The sequence below is a fragment of the Pelmatolapia mariae genome, linkage group LG3_W (assembly GCF_036321145.2).
Source record: "Pelmatolapia mariae isolate MD_Pm_ZW linkage group LG3_W, Pm_UMD_F_2, whole genome shotgun sequence".
Taxonomy (NCBI): domain Eukaryota; kingdom Metazoa; phylum Chordata; class Actinopteri; order Cichliformes; family Cichlidae; genus Pelmatolapia; species Pelmatolapia mariae.
The window spans coordinates 17684160-17704336 of record NC_086229.1 but is presented as its reverse complement, the minus strand read 5'-3'; positions in this window follow the sequence as shown (position 1 = coordinate 17704336).

Here is a 20177-nt window from a genome sequence, read left to right as displayed (position 1 = left end):
TGCATGTAAGAGCCATATTATATTTTGCTTCAACTTTATTGTGTAATATTTTATTTGATTGTATTTAATGGTTTGAGCCCCAGGAAGACTAGCAACCTGTCACGGCTCAGGGCAGCGGCCGTGTGAGGTGAGGAAGGAGGACTCAAATGCAGCACTTAAGACGTGAGGGTGATTTATTAAGAATACTGAACATAAAGTGGGGATGGCAAAACAGAACCAAGGATGAACTAAAGTGGGAGAAACTAAACCAAAGAGTAGCAAACCTGAAATACGAGAGGAGAACTGCAGGGAGAGCACATAGAGGAGACATAGAGGAGACATAGAGGAGACATAGAGGAGACATAGAGGAGACATAGAGGAGACGCAGAGTACGCAGGGTAACACGGAGGATGAACACAGACGACACGACGAGGAGTACAGGCAGACACGCAGTATAAATACACACACCAGGTAATAAGGAAATGGCAGACAGGAGGGGACACAGCTGGAACTGATGGACATAACGAGACACAAACCTACAAAGTAAAACAGGAAACTCACAGACTGTTTTACACAACCAACTGGGGGCACGAACAGAACACAAAGGAGAGACACAGGTAGGAATGAAAGAAACACACAACTCAAACCCTAAGAACAAATACAAAATCAGAATAAACTAGAAAAAGGGTAATAATAAACTGAAAGCGCTGGGTCACCGACCCAGGACCATGACACAACCACTGTTGTGGAAGCTAATGGGGTTCCTTATAAATAAACAAATAAACAGAGACCAGTAAATTCACCTGTAAATTCATCCTGTATCACAGCAGGTGATTCAGCATCCAGCTGTGATACAGGAAAGTTTACAGACTACTTAGAAGTGACAGCTGCATTAATTCTGGAATCAGAATTGCATAAGAAAAATGCAATTTGCAGTTTATTGTCTAACAGGTCAAATCTCCTACTCAGATATTCAGCAGTACATATCATGTCTTTGGCATTTGAAATTCTTATATTTTTTTTAATATTAACAGTGCAGTGTTGTTTTTGGTGAAGGCCGAGAAAATACGTTTTAACTTATGAAATGTACTTAGCATTACTTTTTGCAATCTTGGTAATCAGTTGTGTTAATATTTTTACATTTTATCTGACATGTTTGTTGAGTTTTAAATGTCCAGATCTTTGATTTTTTTTTTATAATTAAAAAAGCTTACAAAAGTGAACATTAAATATTGAGTTTTGCTAAAGAGAAAAGGGACTCGGTTGTACTCATTCCTTTTAAGTTTTGTTCCCCCAAACATTTGTAATACATGTATTATTAGTTTTACTATATTAGTTGTGAATGGTTGCACTACACATAGATTTTGCAGTTTGACTACAGAGAAAAAGAAATAAAATTAAAAAATATAGCTCATTCACCAGGAGTACTTTCTTTTTTGTGTTATCGTTCCCTCCATTTAAACTCCAAGAACTTTGATGTTTGAAGTTGCACAGTGATGTGAAACACAAACATCCACCAAATGTGATAAACAAAATGTTATAGAAAATAAAAGGACAAATCTATGTAAAAATGTAAGGAGTAAAAGGAAACTATTTGAAAAATCTACTTGAGTACTAAATAAAGCATTTAAAATGTGTTACTTCCTGCCTCTGGCAAACCTCCATTTAGTATAACTATTTAAATGGTTTTAATTTTTCAGTAATTTTCAGTGATTTGTCTAACAGCCCAGTTTCCACACTCAAAAACTTTTTATTTTTCTCAGGAGGACTTTCTACTCTTCCTCCCCACTCCACAGAATACCACTTTGTGAACCAGCTGAAGACCTGGACTGAAGCTCAGAGTTACTGCAGAGAACACTTCACTGACTTGGTCACCATCTACAACAGCAACATCAACCAAGTGCTTGTGACAATGGCGCAAAATATTGATGATTAGGCTTGGATAGGGCTCTATGATGATCCTTACAGCTGGAAGTGGTCCATGGAGGGACAACTTTTTTATGTTGGCAGTACACATGAATTTTTGATCTGGGCTAATGGCCAACCAGACTGTCTAAATGCAAAGGAATACTGTGTGGCTCTTCAGGGACAAACACAGATGAATGATAGACCCTGTGGAGATTCTTACCCTTTCCTGTGTTACAATGGTAGGAAAAAGATTCGTTGCCCTAGTTATCCAACAATTTTTGAGATTCATAGTCTGTGTGTTTCAAAATGAATCCTTTTCTGAATCTTTCACAGCCAGCAGTACAAGTTACATCTTAGTGATGGAGAGTCGCTCCTGGTCAGCGGCTCAGTCGTACTGCAGGACATACCACACAGACCTGACCAGTATAAGAAGCAAAGAGGAGAAATCCAACATCACGCTCACTTTGAATGGATCAGGGGTTCAGTATGTGTGGATTGGTCTCTACAGGGATCCCTGGGCCTTCTGGTCTGACAACACAACCTCCACATTCACTAACTGGATGTCTGGTCAGCCTGCGAATTCATATTCATCTGAGTACTGTGGAGATTTGAATTTAATGTTGGGGAAATGGAATGACTGCAACTGTGGTTTCAGACTCTATTTTTTCTGTTTCACAGGTGAGGTCCAGAATGCAAACACTGTAAGATCCTGTCATCATGTAAAACACTAATGTTTGTGTTTCTAATATGTGGTTCATTTTTAGCAGGGAGAAAGCAAACAGTGGTGAAAATGAAGCTTCAGTCAGAGGCAGACATGCACAGCACAGAGATCCAGCAGCAGGTTTCACAGCAGGTCAGCAGTTCAGTCACCAACACAAACTTGACACAAGTTCAAACTATGCTTCATGTTTTTCATCATCTGCACATTTTGTCCAGCTGTCAGGCCTCATGCTGTCAGAAGGACTGACAGACTTCAGGATTCGTTGGAGGAAAGTCCAGAGTTACCATGACGACCAGTTGAAGAAGCAGGATGTGGACGGTGGCTGCAAAACTGAAGTCTGACTGGACTGAACCACTTCATGTGTGAAGTTAATAACATGCTGTGCTGAGCTGTCTCATCCTTTAAACCTTTCAATATTTCAGAGTGTAAAGTTCCACCAACAGCTCATTTGTTCAGCTGCAGTTGTAGTTTGGTAGAAATTCTTTAATCAGAGGTCCACTCACTGGTTTTCCTGATCGGCTCTAGTCTCTTGTTTTGTTTTCCAGCATCACTTTCAACACTTTAGACACTGTCCGTCTGTGGACGTCACTGCACAGGCTTTGTCTGTTTGCAGTTTGTTAGGATTCATAGTTCTATTTCATTGTGACAGCAACATCTGCTGACTTGCATAAATGGTAAAGAAGAAAGTGAGGAGACTCAGAGCTCTGCTTGAGAAGGTCAGGGTGGACAACAAAATATTGTACTGTTTATGTCCTGTTTCTACTTTTACTGTTTGTTAACTGTAACAGCCATAAATGAGACCATAACAGTCCCAAACCTTACCTGATATACATTTGGATCATCGCTTTCAAGGAAACCCAGTTGCAATGCATGCTGGATGTCCTCGTATCTGTCACTTTAACTTCACTGTCACTTTGGATAAGCGGATAAAGTCACAAGGAGCTTACTGTAGGAAGTAGAGCAAGTGATGGGTAAAGTTTGCGCTGATGTTGCCATAGTATTTTCTCCTGTGTTGACATATTTGTCTACTTTTGTTATTGTTGCTTTCAGCTTTCTTGATGTTATATTTTAAAGGGTTTTTATGTGGTGTGTGGTTCATTCAGGTTATTGTGTTAGAAATAATAAACAGCTATTTGTTTGAAAACGATGCATCCATATAGGACGTACAAAAAGTAATTCAGAACGAGAGAGATATATTAAAGTAGTAAAATTGAGTAGTATAGATTAATTTCTTATTTAATAATATAATTGACTTTAACAAATTTACATTTTGCCAATATTGACATCTTTGTTTGTTTCATTAGCTTAGCTGGAGTGAACTCATGAAAATAATTTCATATTATTCTTTTGAACTTAATGTGTGGTGTGGGTAATTTGAGCTTATTTTTCAATAACAAATGAATGAGTCCTTTGTGGGGGTTTTCACTGAGTAATAAATCAGGTCACATTGATACAGATCCATGAAGCGCTGAAGTGTATCCTTGCTGCCATGGTGCAAGATGGTTGCCAGTCTATTACAGGTTTAATACATAGAGACAAACAACCATTCACACCTATGGGCAATTTAGAATGACCAATTAACCTAACACCAGGGTTCAGGTTTAGAAAGGAACCAGTTCTGTTCTCTATGAAGGAACATAACAACATCCCTGCCAAACACACTGGAGCCAGTGGCATTTTTTTTTATGTAAAAATGCCAAACTTTTTAAACCAGCTGTTAAAAAGTAAAGAGGAAGTTTAACCTCTGGTTGATGACAGATTCATGTTTATATGTCCGAGGGTTTTTTTTTTTTTTTATCCAAAGCCGATCTGTGTGTCACGATCTGCAGGGCACATGAAGAAAAACAAATGATGTACTTTTGTGAGATCCTGACAATGACTGCTTCCCTGCTATTAGCACACATCCATCAGTGAAGCTTGCCAGAATACAGCAGCTGGTTGTTGTTGCTATAAACTGACACAGAAGTGCTTGGAAATTAATTTTAAAACGCTTGCAGAATCTCACAAAAGCACGCCTTCATTTGTTTTGCTCTAATGTCCCTTGTGGGGCTCTGTAAGATATGAATCAAGGGTTGTAGCGCATTATGTTACCACGGAAAGCAAACCACAGCAGAGCAGGGAGGATGGGAGAAGAGTGGCGCGTGGGCAGACATGGTTGCCGTCTGATGAAGCGGGCTGAGCTCAGAGACACAAAGTAAAGTATCAATCCTGGTCCTGTCGATCAAACACCAATAATACAGCGTCGCTGTCGCTTCTATCAATCCACCACAGCTGAAGCAGCCATGTGTTCACTTGAGTCTCTGAGAGAGTTCATAGAGAAGAGGCTGACTGCTGTTTCTCAACAAATCTTCTGCGAGGTTCAGAAAACCATCGTCTACTATGAGGAGGAGATCCAGCATCAGCGCAGACTGCTGGATATTAGTGATGGCCAAATTAAGCTTTCTGAAGCATTGAAGCTTGTATTAAAAAATGGTTCATTACTCGAAGCTTTGCACACACTCTGGGGACATCTGGTGGCCAAAAATATGAAGAGCAGCTTGAATCTACAAAATGAAACGAACTGCATCCTTAAGACTGCCCATTCTACAGAGTGGAATTTTGTTTGATATTGGGCCACCGTTGTGAACGTTTTTTTGTGGTGAAAAAATTGTTGTTTATTTGTTTAATAAATAATTTTGATCAATAAACTTCCCTTGTTTAAACATGCACCATGGTGTGGTTGTTACGCCCCAGTCTAGGGGTACAGGAACGCAACATAAGTTTGAAAAGATTGCCCCGCCCTGGTCCCCAAAACCATACACAGAGGGAAAACCAATTTCTTAGTGAACGGTGGATTATTTTTCTACACTGCAAAATGAAGCTCCGGGGTGAACAAAGGCCAAAATAACAAACAAAACAAGCTAAGTCAGGAGGAGGTGCTATCTAAAACCCTATGTGAAATCAAAAACCAAACAAAAGACAAGCGCTACACCTAACTCCCTAACTGAGATAGACAGGAGAAAACAGTGCAAGGAAAAACAATAAGGCAGCTCGCCCCTTCTGTTCCAGTGCTATTTACAATGAAAACTAATGTAAACACTATATACAGAATTCAGAAAGTCGCAAAAGTCACAGGCACAAATGTCACAGGTTTTGGAGGCCAGGGTCAGGTCTGCTGCTGCTGTCAGTGGCTGCCCCGGGACAACTGCTGGTGAGGGATTTTGAAAGCGACCACGTGATCAGGGGACCAATCAGCAGCCGTCAGCTCATCCAATCAGGGACCTGCAAAGACTTAAAGACACAGACAAAGAAAACAGCCACCAAAACAGATCATGGCCAGGGCCATAACACCCCCCTTCCCAAGACCAAACATCTCCCCTATAGATGTTTGGCACTTAGGAGTTCAGAAATCCACGCGACAGCTCATCTGCCATTACATTCTCGGCCCCTTTTTTGTTATGGATCTCCAGATTGAAATCCTGCACTAAGAGGGACCATCTAATGAGCCTTTGGTTAGAATTTTGCATCCTAGTCAAAAACATGAGGGGGTTGTGATCGGTGTAAACAATGACGGGTGATGAACTAGAACCGACATAGACCTCGAAATGCTGTAGAGCAAGCAACAGAGAAAGAGCTTTTTCAATGGTACTGCATTTCTGTTGGTGGGAGGTGAATATTTTTTGAAAAGTAACCAGTTGGGTGATCAACACCCTGCCTATCCTCCTCCTCCAAAATTCTTACAGAAGCCACGATAATAGCCGGCCATTCCAAGCCATTCTTATATATATATTTTTGTACTGGGGGTAGAATTGACTGTGAACTGAAAAGGGATAATGCATATGTACTTGCAAATTAAAAACATGATGCATTTAAGGTAACCCTTTTATTAAAGAAGAAAATGTGTTTCTCTGTGTAATGGCCGAGTCTTTTTCTCTTCATGGAGATAATTTCTCCTGCCTTAAAGAAAACCCTCTCACATGGAACAGAAGAGACTGGACTGCACAGGAACTGTAGAGATGCAGGTATATGGTCTTGCTGCGGCCAACAAACTATCAGCTAAAAAGAATAGTTGAAAAAGAATTTTCACGTTTTCAGATAAAATAAACATGCACAATACAAAAACAAACAACAAGAACATAAAGCTGGCAAACCCAACCAAAGGTGACCAAAATCAACTCAAAATACTCCCACATGACAGAACCTCCCCTCTTCCTCACTGGTTCCATATCTCTCAATAGAATGATCAGTGGTTCGCTTTCTCTCACCATCAAAACACTCCACAAATCCCGCGAATGATTCACTTCCTTATAAACCACTGAATCAGTTACGTTCTAAATGAAGCTTTTGGCGTCACTGATCATGTGACTCTGGCCAAACGAATCAAGCCTCAACACAGTGCTTCTGAAGCAGTGTGTTGATTTTTTTGACACACTGGAGCGTCAGCTTCAAGCAGGCCATCACTACAGGATATCAGCCGGAGACCCGACATGCTCACACGGCACAGGTACGGACATGTGTGCAACTCTGTTGTTGGAGCTCAAGTTCCTCACTGTTGATGAAAACATGAAAGCTTGTCAGCGTCTCCGGGATTTCTCAGATGTTAATTGGGAGCAGAAAGCTGTTACCTTGGTGATAAATTTTATTTCAGAGTCTAATTTGTATAAAATGTCGGACACTGGGCATCTATGGAACGCCAAGACTGACAAAATGAACTAATTAAATACACCATTAAATAGTTAATTAATAATTAATTAAAATGGGAAATAATGAATTTAAATATATATTTATGATACATTTAATTAATTAACGATTGACATATTAAATTAATTAATAACACATTTAAAAAATTGACAGTTTTAAATAATTATTTAATGATGTATTTATTTAATTCATTTTGGCACAGAGCTTTGTTTGCTTTTTTTCCCCCTCACATGTCAGCTGTTTAACACCTGCTGCTAATTCAAGAAACACGCCCACGTTACCTGGCGATAGTCACAGTTTAACTGGGAACCAGGTGCTCGATATAACGCAATGTCGGTGCATTTTTCTGCACAAGATAAGTAAATATAGTTTTTTTCCCCAAGCGCAGAGCTGCTGGAGCTTGTTTCCCTACAGAACATTTTTAGCTCAATAGTATTTTGCCCATTGATCATAAGTCAATTAGCAGATGATACTACACTATTTTTACAGGTTCTCTCGCCCTAAATGAAATTTCACTATTTTCAAAAGCCTCTGGTTTGTACCTAGAAAATGTACAAACCAGAGGCAAACTAGAAAATGTGAATTATTAACTATTCATGATTGTAAACCCAGTATCTCTCTTAACATAGCTATTAAAACTGAAATTAAATATTTGGGTATTATAATCTCAAAGAATACTAATAATAGAGAAAATCTAAATTTGGAGCAAATTACCCAGAAATCTAAAAAGATCCTAATCAGCTGTACCTTTTATCTTTTTGATTTGTAAGATATGCACTGTATTTGTTAATTTGTATTTTGCATATGAAATTGGAGGAGTTGTACTTGCATCTTATGCCATCAGCTTGTCCTAAGTCACAGTTTCCTTCCACATATAGCTTTGCAAAATTGTATAAAAAAAGCACTTGCAGCAGCAACAATGTAATATTTCAGAAACACGCTTTGCCGATCCGATCAGCTGTTCATAACACTTCCTACGTTGGAATAGACATCAGCGCCAACTATCGCATGTCCGCCATTACCTGCCCAAAACCGGAAGTGACGGAACCGGATTTTCTGATGGACTTGGTTCTATGGCAGGTCTTAAAGGGTTAAGAACTATTGCTCAGGACCACTTTATAAAGTTACAAAAGAAAATTGAAATTATTCAGTAAATATTGGGATGCTCTTTAAAATGTAAACACAGTGATGTTTACATGTAATGATTTTCAAGTTTTAGAAGTCAGAGAAGTCATTTTATTCAGAATGGAACCTAGAAAACATTTTTTAATATTTACATTAAATACATTTCAAGCTTTTAAGGGAACAAAAGTCAATTTTAATTTTGATGGCAGCAACATGTCAAAAAAAAAAAGTGAGACCAGGACAACAAACAGCTGCAAAACAAGTGCTTAAAAGAAACGGCTAGAGGAAACATTTGGAAAAGGTGCTTGGAAAGAAAAGCGTCTGGACTTCTTTAGGTTGCTTGAAGACGTTTCACCTCTCATCCAAGAAGCTTCTTCAGTTCTAAGGTAAAATGGTGGAGAGTCCAAAATTAACACTAGAATTACTGAGCCTTTTTTCCCTGGTGCAAGTCCCTACTACTAGATTTACTGGCCTGCGCAAATTTGCGTAAATTCCCCCCCGACCTTAACACCTCTTGGTACCCCGCTGAGATTTTCACAGGTCGTCAGCTCCATTGTTCTCCTGCTTTTGTTGTGCAAACACACCCTCCCCCAACCCCTAACCATGAGAGATTCAAGTTTTTCCTTCCCTGCAAGGCTACTTTCCTTCCTTACCTGCCTGCATGCCTGTCCATAAACATATATACACAGAGTTGTACATATATTTATATATTTATATAGCCACACCTTATATAATATGCATAAAGTCTAGTTATACACACAGACACATCTATATCATACACACACACACACACACACACACACACACATATATATATATATATATATGTGTGTGTGTGTGTGTGTGTGTATATATATATACACACACACATATATATATATATATATATACACACACACACATATATATATATATATATATATATATACTATATATACTTTTTTGCAATGACAATGCAGATTTTCCACTTGTGGGACAAATAAGTGCAGATTTGCTGTGTGTGTGTGTGTTTGTGTGCGCAACATTGGCATTTGTTTACTCAGATCCAAGGCAGGCCAAACTTCTGTGTTACAACCTACATACAAAAGACAGACATTCACAATATATGGGTACACAAGTCTGTTTTATTTCAAAGTGTTTCAAACTTTACATCGTTTGCAGACCCAGTGTCCATCATCCCTGCATTTGGCACAGGTGAATTTCTTACATGTTGCACAGGTAAATCTGCTGCGATTCCTGTTGCAGCTCTCTTGCACCTGGCACTGCGTTGTCTTTACAGTCCCTGGCACAGCAGCTGCAGCAGCCTGCCTCTGTGCTAAGATTTCCTTGTGCTGCATGAATCGGCAACGAAGTTGCTGAGCTAGAAGACGCAGAAACAATCTTCTTTTGCCTGTCCACCCTGTACATGCCTTGTACAAAATGTAGGCATTCACTGCCGCCAGGTCCAGCATATTGTAGAAAACCGCTACTGGCCACCTGCGTGTTGCTGATCTTACAGAATACATCCATGTCATTTGGTCCAACACGTCTACACCACACTGTAAAAGCAGAGCGAGAGAGTCATGAGTATATGTTTTTTTCTATAGGCCTGTATAGCACACATCAGAAAACATTGTAGCACTGGTGTAAAATTGTACACACATTCACATACCTTCATGTGGTTGTAGTCTGTGATCGTGTTGGGTTTCCTCTTTCTGCCGTCACCGATCGTCACGTCTTGGTGCATGGAACTTAGAACACACACAGTCTTGGTTTTTTTAGGTGCATAAATTGTCAAGGAGACACTGCCACTTCTAAGCACTGAAGTGGAGAATACCTCTCGCTTTGCAGTATCTTTTGCAAGCTGAGGAAGTTCACGCCGGACTTTATTCACCGTGCCCAGTAATGTTGTTTTGCGCTGCAGCAGTCTGTGCGACAGTGACAGTGAAGTAAAGAAATTGTCCGTTGTGACATTTCTTCCATCATCCAAAAACGGCTCCATCAGTTTCATGACCACGTTCTCTGCCAGCCTCTCTCCCTTCTGACGACTGGGGTCCTTTCCCAAGTAAGGAGATGCACTGCAGACATATTTGGTGTCCAAATCCGTGGCCATCCAGAACTTGATCCCAAATTTGTCTGGCTTGGTTGCAATATACTGGGTGAATGGACAACAAACCTTGGTAGGGAACAGCTGTTCATCTATGGTCATGTGTTCCCCTGGAGTGAAACTCTTAGCACAGTTCTCGTTGAAGCATGTCCAGATGTCGGAGATCGCTGCAAATTTGTCTGTTTTCACCCGTTCTGCCCGCGTGTCCCTGTCATCAAATCGAAGGTGTTGCATAATTGAAATGAATCTATCTCGGGGCATTGTCTCTTTGATTAGTGGCACCAGAAAACTTTCTGACCAGCAATCCACAATGGCACCAACAGGACACGATTGCTCTTACAAACAGGATTGAAATGGGTGCCATAAGTTCATGAACTGCCAAATTCCAGTCCGGCTCTGTTCTGCGGGCTTGATGTACCGTGCACTCTCTGATGGTCTGCAGCATTCCCACGTCTAACAGGCAAAGGAAGCTTTGGAGCACACTTGTAACTTTACGCTGTCGGAAGATAAACAAATAGAAAATGGTAAATTTACATGAACCTCACTCTAAATGGGTTTATATAAATATCATATCTAATATGGCAGTGACAAACCTTAGCAGACTCTGTGGGTCCAGCTTGCGCAGTGAAGCACGAACGATTTGCTTCTGCACTGGGCATTCCAATGTCCTCCTCAACCCACACAGTGCCGTCTTTTGCCGTGTGGTTCTGGCTGGGCTTCCCAGTACCACGGGGCCTCTTCCGTGGAGGCATGTTGGGTTCTTGTTCCGTCTCATTTTTAGATTCTTCTGAGGAGGTACCAGTGGCCTGCTGGACAAATGAAACCTCTCCTCCATCAGAATCTGCTTCGTCCATTTCCCGAAGTAAGGCCAAAGCCTGTTGCGTGGAGAGGTTCTTCCTGCGTGGCAGTGATACGGAGGCCATCCTGATGTGCGTTCTCAGAAATGCGAACAAGAAATGATTCTCCGGCCTGGGTCGGTCTGCTTTTATGCACAGCACAGTGCTGTAGGCAAGCAATGCCACTCCCTCACATACACAGTGACGATGGAACAATGGAAGATCTGTGCTGAGAGTCAAGGAAGGTGTGAATGTGTGTCTTTTATATTTGCAGGTCAGTCAATGTGTGGGATATTTTGTATAGATACGGCAGGCATTTCTGAAAGTTGTAACACAGAGGTTTGGCCTGACTTGGACCATTCTTTCCTTCCCTGCAAGGCTACTTTCCTTCCTTACCTGCAGCGTACTATACCCCATGGTAGTTTCTATGTGCAATATTTCTCATATGCAATATTAGATCTTGTCAATCCTTGTCACTACATTGGATGCCTGGCCATAAACATATATACATAGAGTTGTACATATATTTATATAGCCACACGTTATATAATATGCATAAAGTCTAGTTATACACACAGACACATCTATATCATATATATATATATGTGTGTGTGTGTGTGTGTGTGTGTATATATATATACACACACACACACACACACGTAGATAGATAGATATGTGTGTGTGTATACATACACCAATATTTTTTAATACACGTGTCCATATTTATGTTTCCAGATTGTTTGTATAGTGCACTTTCTATACTGTGCTCTGTCCACTTTTTTGCAATGACAATGCAGATTTTCCACTTGTGGGACAAATAAATGCAGATTTGCTGTGTGTGTGTGTGTGTGTGTGTGTGTGTGTGTGTGTGTGTGTGTGTGTGTGTGTGTGTTTGTGCAACATTGGCATTTGTTTACTTAGATCCAAGGCAGGCCAAACCTCTGTCTTACAACCTACATACAAAAGACAGACATTCACAATATATGGGTACACAAGTCTGTTTTATTTCAAAGTGTTTCAAACTTTGAAACGAACCTTGGTAGGGAACAGCTGTTCCCTACCAAGCATTTCTTGCAGCTGGCAACAACGGTCGTGCATTCAGTATAGTTGTGACTTCCGCAAAAAATGTGGTCAAAATCTCATGAGTAAGTTGAAGCATTTCTACCAGGCATTCCTGAAAGTTGTAACACAGAGGTTTGGCCTGCCTTGGATCTGAGCAACTCTGAGTGAGCAAATGCAAATGTGCCAGGCCTCAAGGACAATGGGTGGTTTGCACAACAAAAGCTGTAGGAGAAACAAGCTGACGACCTGTGAAAATCTCAGCAGGGGTGCTTAACACCTCGGGACTTGCACCAGAAAATAAAAAAGCCAGTAATTCTAGGGGGTGTTGGGTTTAGGGAAGTTACGCAAATTTGCGCAGGATAGTAAATCTAGTGTTAAAAGAGCCAAGAGCCTTTGGCTCTTTTAAGGGGAGAGTACCCAGCCACTGTTACAGATATGTAGAAGACACTTGGGTCAAAATCAAAACAAAAGAAGTGGAATCCTTCACAGTACACATTAACGCCGTGGATAAGAACATCAAGTTCACCAGCGAAGACACAAAGGATAACTGCTTGCCTTTCCTGGACTGCGCTGTGCACATTAAAGAGAATGGCAACCTCAACATTGAGGTTTACCGGAAGCCCACACACACGGACCAGTACCTCCTCTTTGACTCCCATCACCCTCTGGAACACAAACTTGGAGTAATCAGGACCCTACACCACCGGGCAGAACATGTTCCCTCCAAGCCTGAGGGAAAAAAGAAGGAACACACACACATAAAGGAAGCAGTTAAAACATGTGGCTATCCTAATTGGGCGTTTATAAAGTCAGCAAAGATGCACAGAAAAGAAGATCAGACACCAGCGAGGGAGGATAAGAAAGACAGACGCAACAACGTTGTTATCCCCTATGTAGCCGGTGTATCAGAGAAACTCAGGAGAGTTTTCTCCAAACACAACATCCCAGTGTACTTCAGACCCAGCAACACACTCAGACAGAAACTGGTTCACCCGAAAGACAAAACTCCAAAACACAGACTTAACAATGTGGTGTATGCTGTACAGTGCAGCGAGGAATGCCCAGACCTCTACATTGGAGAGACCAAACAGCCACTTCACAAGCGTATGGCACAACATAGAAGAGCCACCTCCACAGGACAAGACTCAGCAGTCCATCTGCATCTAAAGGATAAAGGTCACTCTTTCGAGGATGCCAACGTTCACATTTTGGACAGAGGGGACAAATGGTTTGAAAGAGGAGTGAAAGAAGCTATTTATGTCCACTGTGAGCGACCATCTTTGAACAGAGGCGGTGGTTCACTACACCAACTGTCTGCATCTATAATCCGGTTTTGAGTTCCCTTCCCAGACGCCTTAACGCCCACTCACACCTTGGCTCATGTGATTAGGTAAAGGATCATCAGGGGGCCCTTTGTCCCTCTTTGGGGGGGAAACTCCCACTGGGACTCTCCACCATTTGACCCTAGAACTGAAGAAGCTTCTCGGATGAGAGGTGAAACGTCTTCAAGCTACTCAAAGAAGTCCAGACGCTTTTCTTTCCAAGCTCCTTAGACTACAATGACCTGGATGATTGAGAACCTTCACAGACAACATTGATGAATGATTCAGTTCCACATATGATGAAACCACCACCACCACCCCCATTGTGCTCCAGTCAAATTTGATTGATATAAAGGTTTTATCTCTGAAATAACTCTCTGGATAACTGTTTTTGTCACGTAACTGGATTGATCAGGCCTCAACCCTGACCTGAACAACTTGAGTGTATCACCTGAAGGCTAAGCTTCTGCTCGTCTAGCTCTTAGGGTCACTGAGGCACGCAACTTACCACATAAAGCTGGAACTCTCTTAGGGGAAAAACTGAAAAATGAAACAACAATGAAAATAAAATAAAATATTGCTCATCAGATTATAACAGCTAAAAACATGAAATTTGCATTATTTGGATGACCTATATAAAATATATTCGAACCCAACAATAACACCTCTCACTATTGCCAATATTAACAAAACTAAAAAGAGTAGGTCTAATTATGAAAAAGGTAATGTGGCAAAATGTTGTAATAAAACTATTACAACAACTAACACCTGAGTAGAAAAGTTTTTTTAACTGTAAAAAAACATATTTAACAAATTATTTTCATAACTTTTCTTAATGCATGCTCAATCACCCAGGTAAGTAAAAACCCAAAAGTCTTAATCAAACACCACTGATCAATAGTTTTTGATTGATAGCTGTAACAATTTGAATATTAATGATCACAAAGCTGAGGTTACAGTCTATTGTTAGTCTGTGGGCGGGTTTTAGTTATTGTGCAAATGTACTGTTTATAAGATTGGGGAAACCTCCGGTCAGTTGATACTGAAGAAGTCACTTGGATGAGTGACGAAACGTTTCTTTGACTGAAAATGCTACATCCAGATGAACAGATCCAACCTTTTTGTAATTTTCTGAACTGAATGACTGAGTGTATATGGAGGTATTCTTCTGTTTTAATTACACATGATTCACGATGAAATGCTTTGCTTACTTTGCAACAAAAACAGCAGTATAAAAGCTGCCCAAAGAGGCTATTCATACAATGAATTATATAAATGTAGTTTGTTCATGCCCAATGTTCCCTCTAAGCTGTGCACATGCGCAATTGTGCACTGCTGGCAAGGTCTCTGCACACAAAAAAAAAATCCAACCTGAATTGAAATTAAAATTAATACTTTAACAATTCTGTTTTGCAGTGTTAGTCAGTGAGTAACTGGCTGCTCCCATATGGGATTAGAACGATGCCGCCTTATCCCATAGTTCAGCCAATAATGCGATTCACATTCATATATATGCAGCTAATCAACGTCATTGGCAGGCTATGACAGCGTCCTTATGTGCCGACACCGGTGTTTGAGCTGACAAAGCAGCGTGGCTGATGTGGAGTGAAGCCACGTTGATGACAACGTGTACAATGCCAGTTTTCTTCCTGAAAACTGGCGTTGTTTATATTTACTGCAGGAAGAAACGGTAAAAACGGCGTTTTATGATAAAATAGGCTCGAACGCCCTCTCGACAGGTGAGCAAAAACAAACCCCACCCCCCTCTTCCTTTCCTATTCGTCCAAAAAAGTACCATGTCAACCAATCAAATAACGATATGGCAACGTGGCATCAAGTTGTTAAGAACCGGGGGGAAGTTTTAGGAGTGACGGCGGTGTTTAAAGATGTGAGAGATTTGAGACGTTTAGCACAAATCTTGTGTAGTTAGTGTGTAGTGTAGTCAATAGTTTTGTTGTGTGTGTCAGAACAATGAGGCGACTGCTGAATGTTACAGGTGTTACAGGAGTGATACATCTCCTGTTGTCAGGCCTGCAGGTATCAGACTGTTGTTCTCCTTTATCTCATAGTGGACAGAAATTATTTTTTGGAGTGGCACAAATAATTTGTGTGGCATCAGACTTTATGCAGAACAGCTGCTTGTTGTGTAAATAGCTTGAAATGTTTATTTAAAAATGCCTTGGCTGCATTTAAAAAAAAAGCTGCAAAAAACTTTGTTGTTTGCATAACTCAGTAACTTTTTTGAAGAAGTAACTATATAATTAATTGCCCAACATTGGTCATTATATACTGTATTTTGCAGACAGAGAGTTACAGGACTCTCTCCCAGACCACAGACTCATAATACAGAGCTCAGAGCTTTATGATAAAGAAATTTAAAAAAAAGAAAGTTGTGTTTTCGAAATTGGAGTTCAAGTTATTTTTACTTCCAATAGTGTTAACATACTACACAGGTCATGAACAAGATTTTTTTTAATTTTCATTGTAAATGGGCTAAAGCAGTTAATTAAAAGTAGTCTAACATAAATGTAAACGCTGTAATTTGATTATTGTAATAAACCATTTAACTTGGATGGATTCAATGCCGGCGTGACCACAGTGCACACGTCTGATGTCACTCACAGTGGTCCAAGGGACCGCTCAGGGAGTTTGTGTGTTCGCTCAGACACGTGAAAAATTAGAGGGAACATTGTTCATGCCTCTATATTGTAAATCAAACCACCAAAGCAGCAAAAAAGCAACATGATGTTTTCATGCTCCTGCAGCACATTGATGCTAAACGTTCTCAAACAGCTGATTTCATGCACTGACCTGTGCAAGTGAAATAAGATAAATGCTGTTAATCAATAACTTTCGGGCGATCGTGGCTCAAGAGTTGGGAGTTCGCCTTGTAATTGGAAGGTTGCCAGTTCGAGCCCCGGCTTGGATGGTTTCGGTCGTTGTGTCCTTGGGCAAGACACTTCACCCGTTGCCTACTGGTGGTGGTCAGAGGGCCCGGTGGCGCCAGTGTTTGGCAGCCTCGCCTCTGTCAGTGCGCCCCAGGGTGGCTGTGGCTACAATGCAGCTTGCCATCACCAGTGTGTGAATGGGTGAATGACTGAATGTGTAAAGTGCTTTGGGGTCCTTAGGGACTAGTAAAGCGCTATATAAATACAGGCCATTTACCATGTATTAACACATCAACTACAAGTACAGAGACAATCTTTACCTATTCATACCACAATACCAGCATTCATTTTAAAAGATGTTACTTAAAAAATTTTTTTAGATATTAAATAACTGTTTTAATTTACTTAAATTTACCATTTAACGTTTGCATCTTCTGGCAGTCTGAACATTGGAATGAAGCACACTCCGAGTTGTAAGGGCTGTAACAACAACACTGGAATCACACTCACTTTTAGTCCAAACTAGCAGCTTCCTCTGAGTGAGTCCAGCTACAGGAGAGAAAAGTGGAAAACTCCAACACTGCTGCTTCAAGCTGCTGACGCTCCACACACTGAATGTGAGTTTGATCAAAAACACGACTCAAAGGAAGTTTCAGTGAAGGTCGAAGAGGAGGGAGCCAGGACTGACTGTACTTCCTGTCTGCTGTTTTCAGCTTCACTCACAGACACAATGGCTTCTAGATCAGAGGAGGATCTCTGCTGTCCGGTCTGTCAGCAGGTCTTCAGAGTGCAGAGCACAGTGCCAGTGTGTCAAATCTGCAGAGACTCAGAAAAACACACCAATCACAGATTCAGACCAATCGATGAAGCTGCACAACAACACAAGAAGAAACTTCCGGAAACTCTGGAGCCCTTAAAGAAGAAGTTAAAGGTTTGTGAAGAAGTTCAAGTGAAGTTTGATCAAACAGCAGAACACATTAAGGTCCAGGCCCGACACACAGAGAGGCAGATTAAGGAGCAGTTTAAGAAGCTTCACCAGTTTCTAGCAGAGGAAGAGGAGGCCAGGCTGGCTGCACTGAGGGAGGAAGAGGAGCAGAAGAGTGGGATGAAGGAGAAGATGGAGGATCTGAGCAGAGAGATAGCAGCTCTTTCAGACACAGTCAGAGCCACAGAGGAGGAGCTGAGAGCTGAAGACGTCTCATTCCTGCACAACTACAAGGCTGCAGTGGAAAGAGTCCAGCACTGCCCCCTGCTGGATGATCCACAGCTGCCCTCAGGAGCTCTGATAGACCAGGCCAAACACCTGGGCAACCTGACCTTCAACATCTGGAACAACATGAAGGACATGGTCTCCTACACTCCTCTCATTCTGGACCCAAACACTGCTCATCCAAACCTCATCCTGTCTGAAGATCTGACCAGTGTGAGACGAGGAGGAGAGAGGCAGCAGCTTCCTGATAACCCTGATAATAATAAAGAGAACTAATTGGTTCTACTCTGTCCTGGGCTCTGAGGGCTTTAACTCAGGGACTCACAGCTGGGATGTTGAGGTTGGAGACAGTACAGGGTGGGGACTGGGTGTGTTAGCAGAGTCTGTGCAGAGGAAGGGAGACATACGAACTGAATTAAGGGCTATATTGTTTAGTAGAAGTAAATACTACAAACACTCACCATCAGCTCCTGTCACTGCTCTCTCAGTAGAGAAGAAGCTCCAGAGGATCAGAGTGAATCTGGACTGGAACAGAGGACAGCTGTCGTTCTCTGATCCTGATACTAACACACACATACACACCTTCACACACACTTTCACTCACAGGATGTTTCCATACATTAGCACTATTTCTGGTAAAGTGAAGGTGTGTCCATTGAAGGTGTCAGTGTCAGTGGAGCAGATGAGTTGAGGATGATGATATTTGTGATTGTGTGCATCTGCCGGCTGTTATAATTTTGCATGCTCAGCATTTTTCCAGCTGTCCATTTTGCTTGTCCAGTTTTTCCGTTTAAGTTATTACTATTGTGCTAAATCATAGCATTTCTGCTGATTTTTAGAATTTCTGCTAAATCATACTATTTCTGCTATTTTATATGATTTGTACTAAATATAGTATTTCTGCTAAAACATAGTATTTCTACCAAATATAGTATTACTGATTAATTATAGTTTTTCTACCAGATCATAGTACAGTATTTCTGCTTTTTATGGGATTTGTGCTTAATTATTGTATTTCTGCCATTTTATAGTATTTGTGCTAAAACATAGTATTTCTACTAAATGTAGTATTTCTGGGTAATCATAGTATTTTTATATATTTTTGCCTGGTCCCCAGGGAGCCAATCCTCTGTGAGGACTGTAATATTCAAATTTACATATCTGGGCCTGCACAGCTTCCCAACCAGCCAATCATATCTGAGGGCTGAGACATTAAAATCTGCATATTGGGGCCTTTATGGCTTCTAAGCCCACCAATCATCTATGTCATATATCTCTAATATTTCATATTTTTATTTTAAATGGTCAACATTTCAAGATTCATCCATCTCTTCTCAACAAAACAGTGTAAGAATGACAGTTTTAGCCCCTACGGTTAGGAAATTATGGCCATTTGTTTAAGGGGAATCCTCAATATGAGAAACAGACTGCAAAAATCCTGTCTCTCTCTGTGCTGTGTGTGTGTAAAAACAGGTGCACCTGTTTTGGCGGAAAAAGTACACAGCCTCTCTGATTGGTGGATTCAAATTGAGCAGCTCCCAGGCTGCTTGACTGACCTAGAAACTTACAAGAAAAGCTACTAACAGCCCCTGTTCACTTGCTTCTCTCTCCCTGTGTGTGTGTGTGTGTGTGTGTGTGTGTGTGTGTGTGTGTGTAAGACAGATTTTCAGGTAACTTACTGGGTTACTGCACAGGGGTGGATCTAGAGAAATTTTCTTTGGGTGGCATGAGGGTGGCAAAGAAATGAAATGGGGTGGCAAAATCAAAGCCCACATTACACACTTTAGTTACATAAAACATGTGAGTTTTTATTTTATGTACTGCATAGCCTGTATAATAAATAAATATGTAGCCCAATAAGTATAAAATCCAGAAAGCTACACAACATGGGGCGGTTCATTTAAAAACACAAGTCTAACTTAAGTTTCACACTGTTTTTTGTTAGAAAACAATCACAATGTTACATGCTTAAATTACACAAAATGTCAGAAATCTGCACTGTCATGACCAAAAATATAAACCTAATTTTTCATGAGTTGTTGGATTAACCCTCTGAGGTCTGAAATTAAACAGCCATTTTTGACTCCTTTTGAGTTTATGTTTGTATTTCACCCTCAAATTGTTTCATTTTATTTTTTTCCCCTTGCCTTGTTTGGTATCTTTTCAGCTCAACTGAATTTAGTTGTTTTTCACTGACGTACTGCATTAGTACTACTATTACTATTAATAGTACTATTACTGATTTGAAATCACACAAAGAACTTAAAATCCTAGTAGTATTTTTTACTGTAAAAAAACCACAGACATGTTGAGTACATTTTTATAACTTGAAATGCAAATATAAAATGTACATTTTGTAA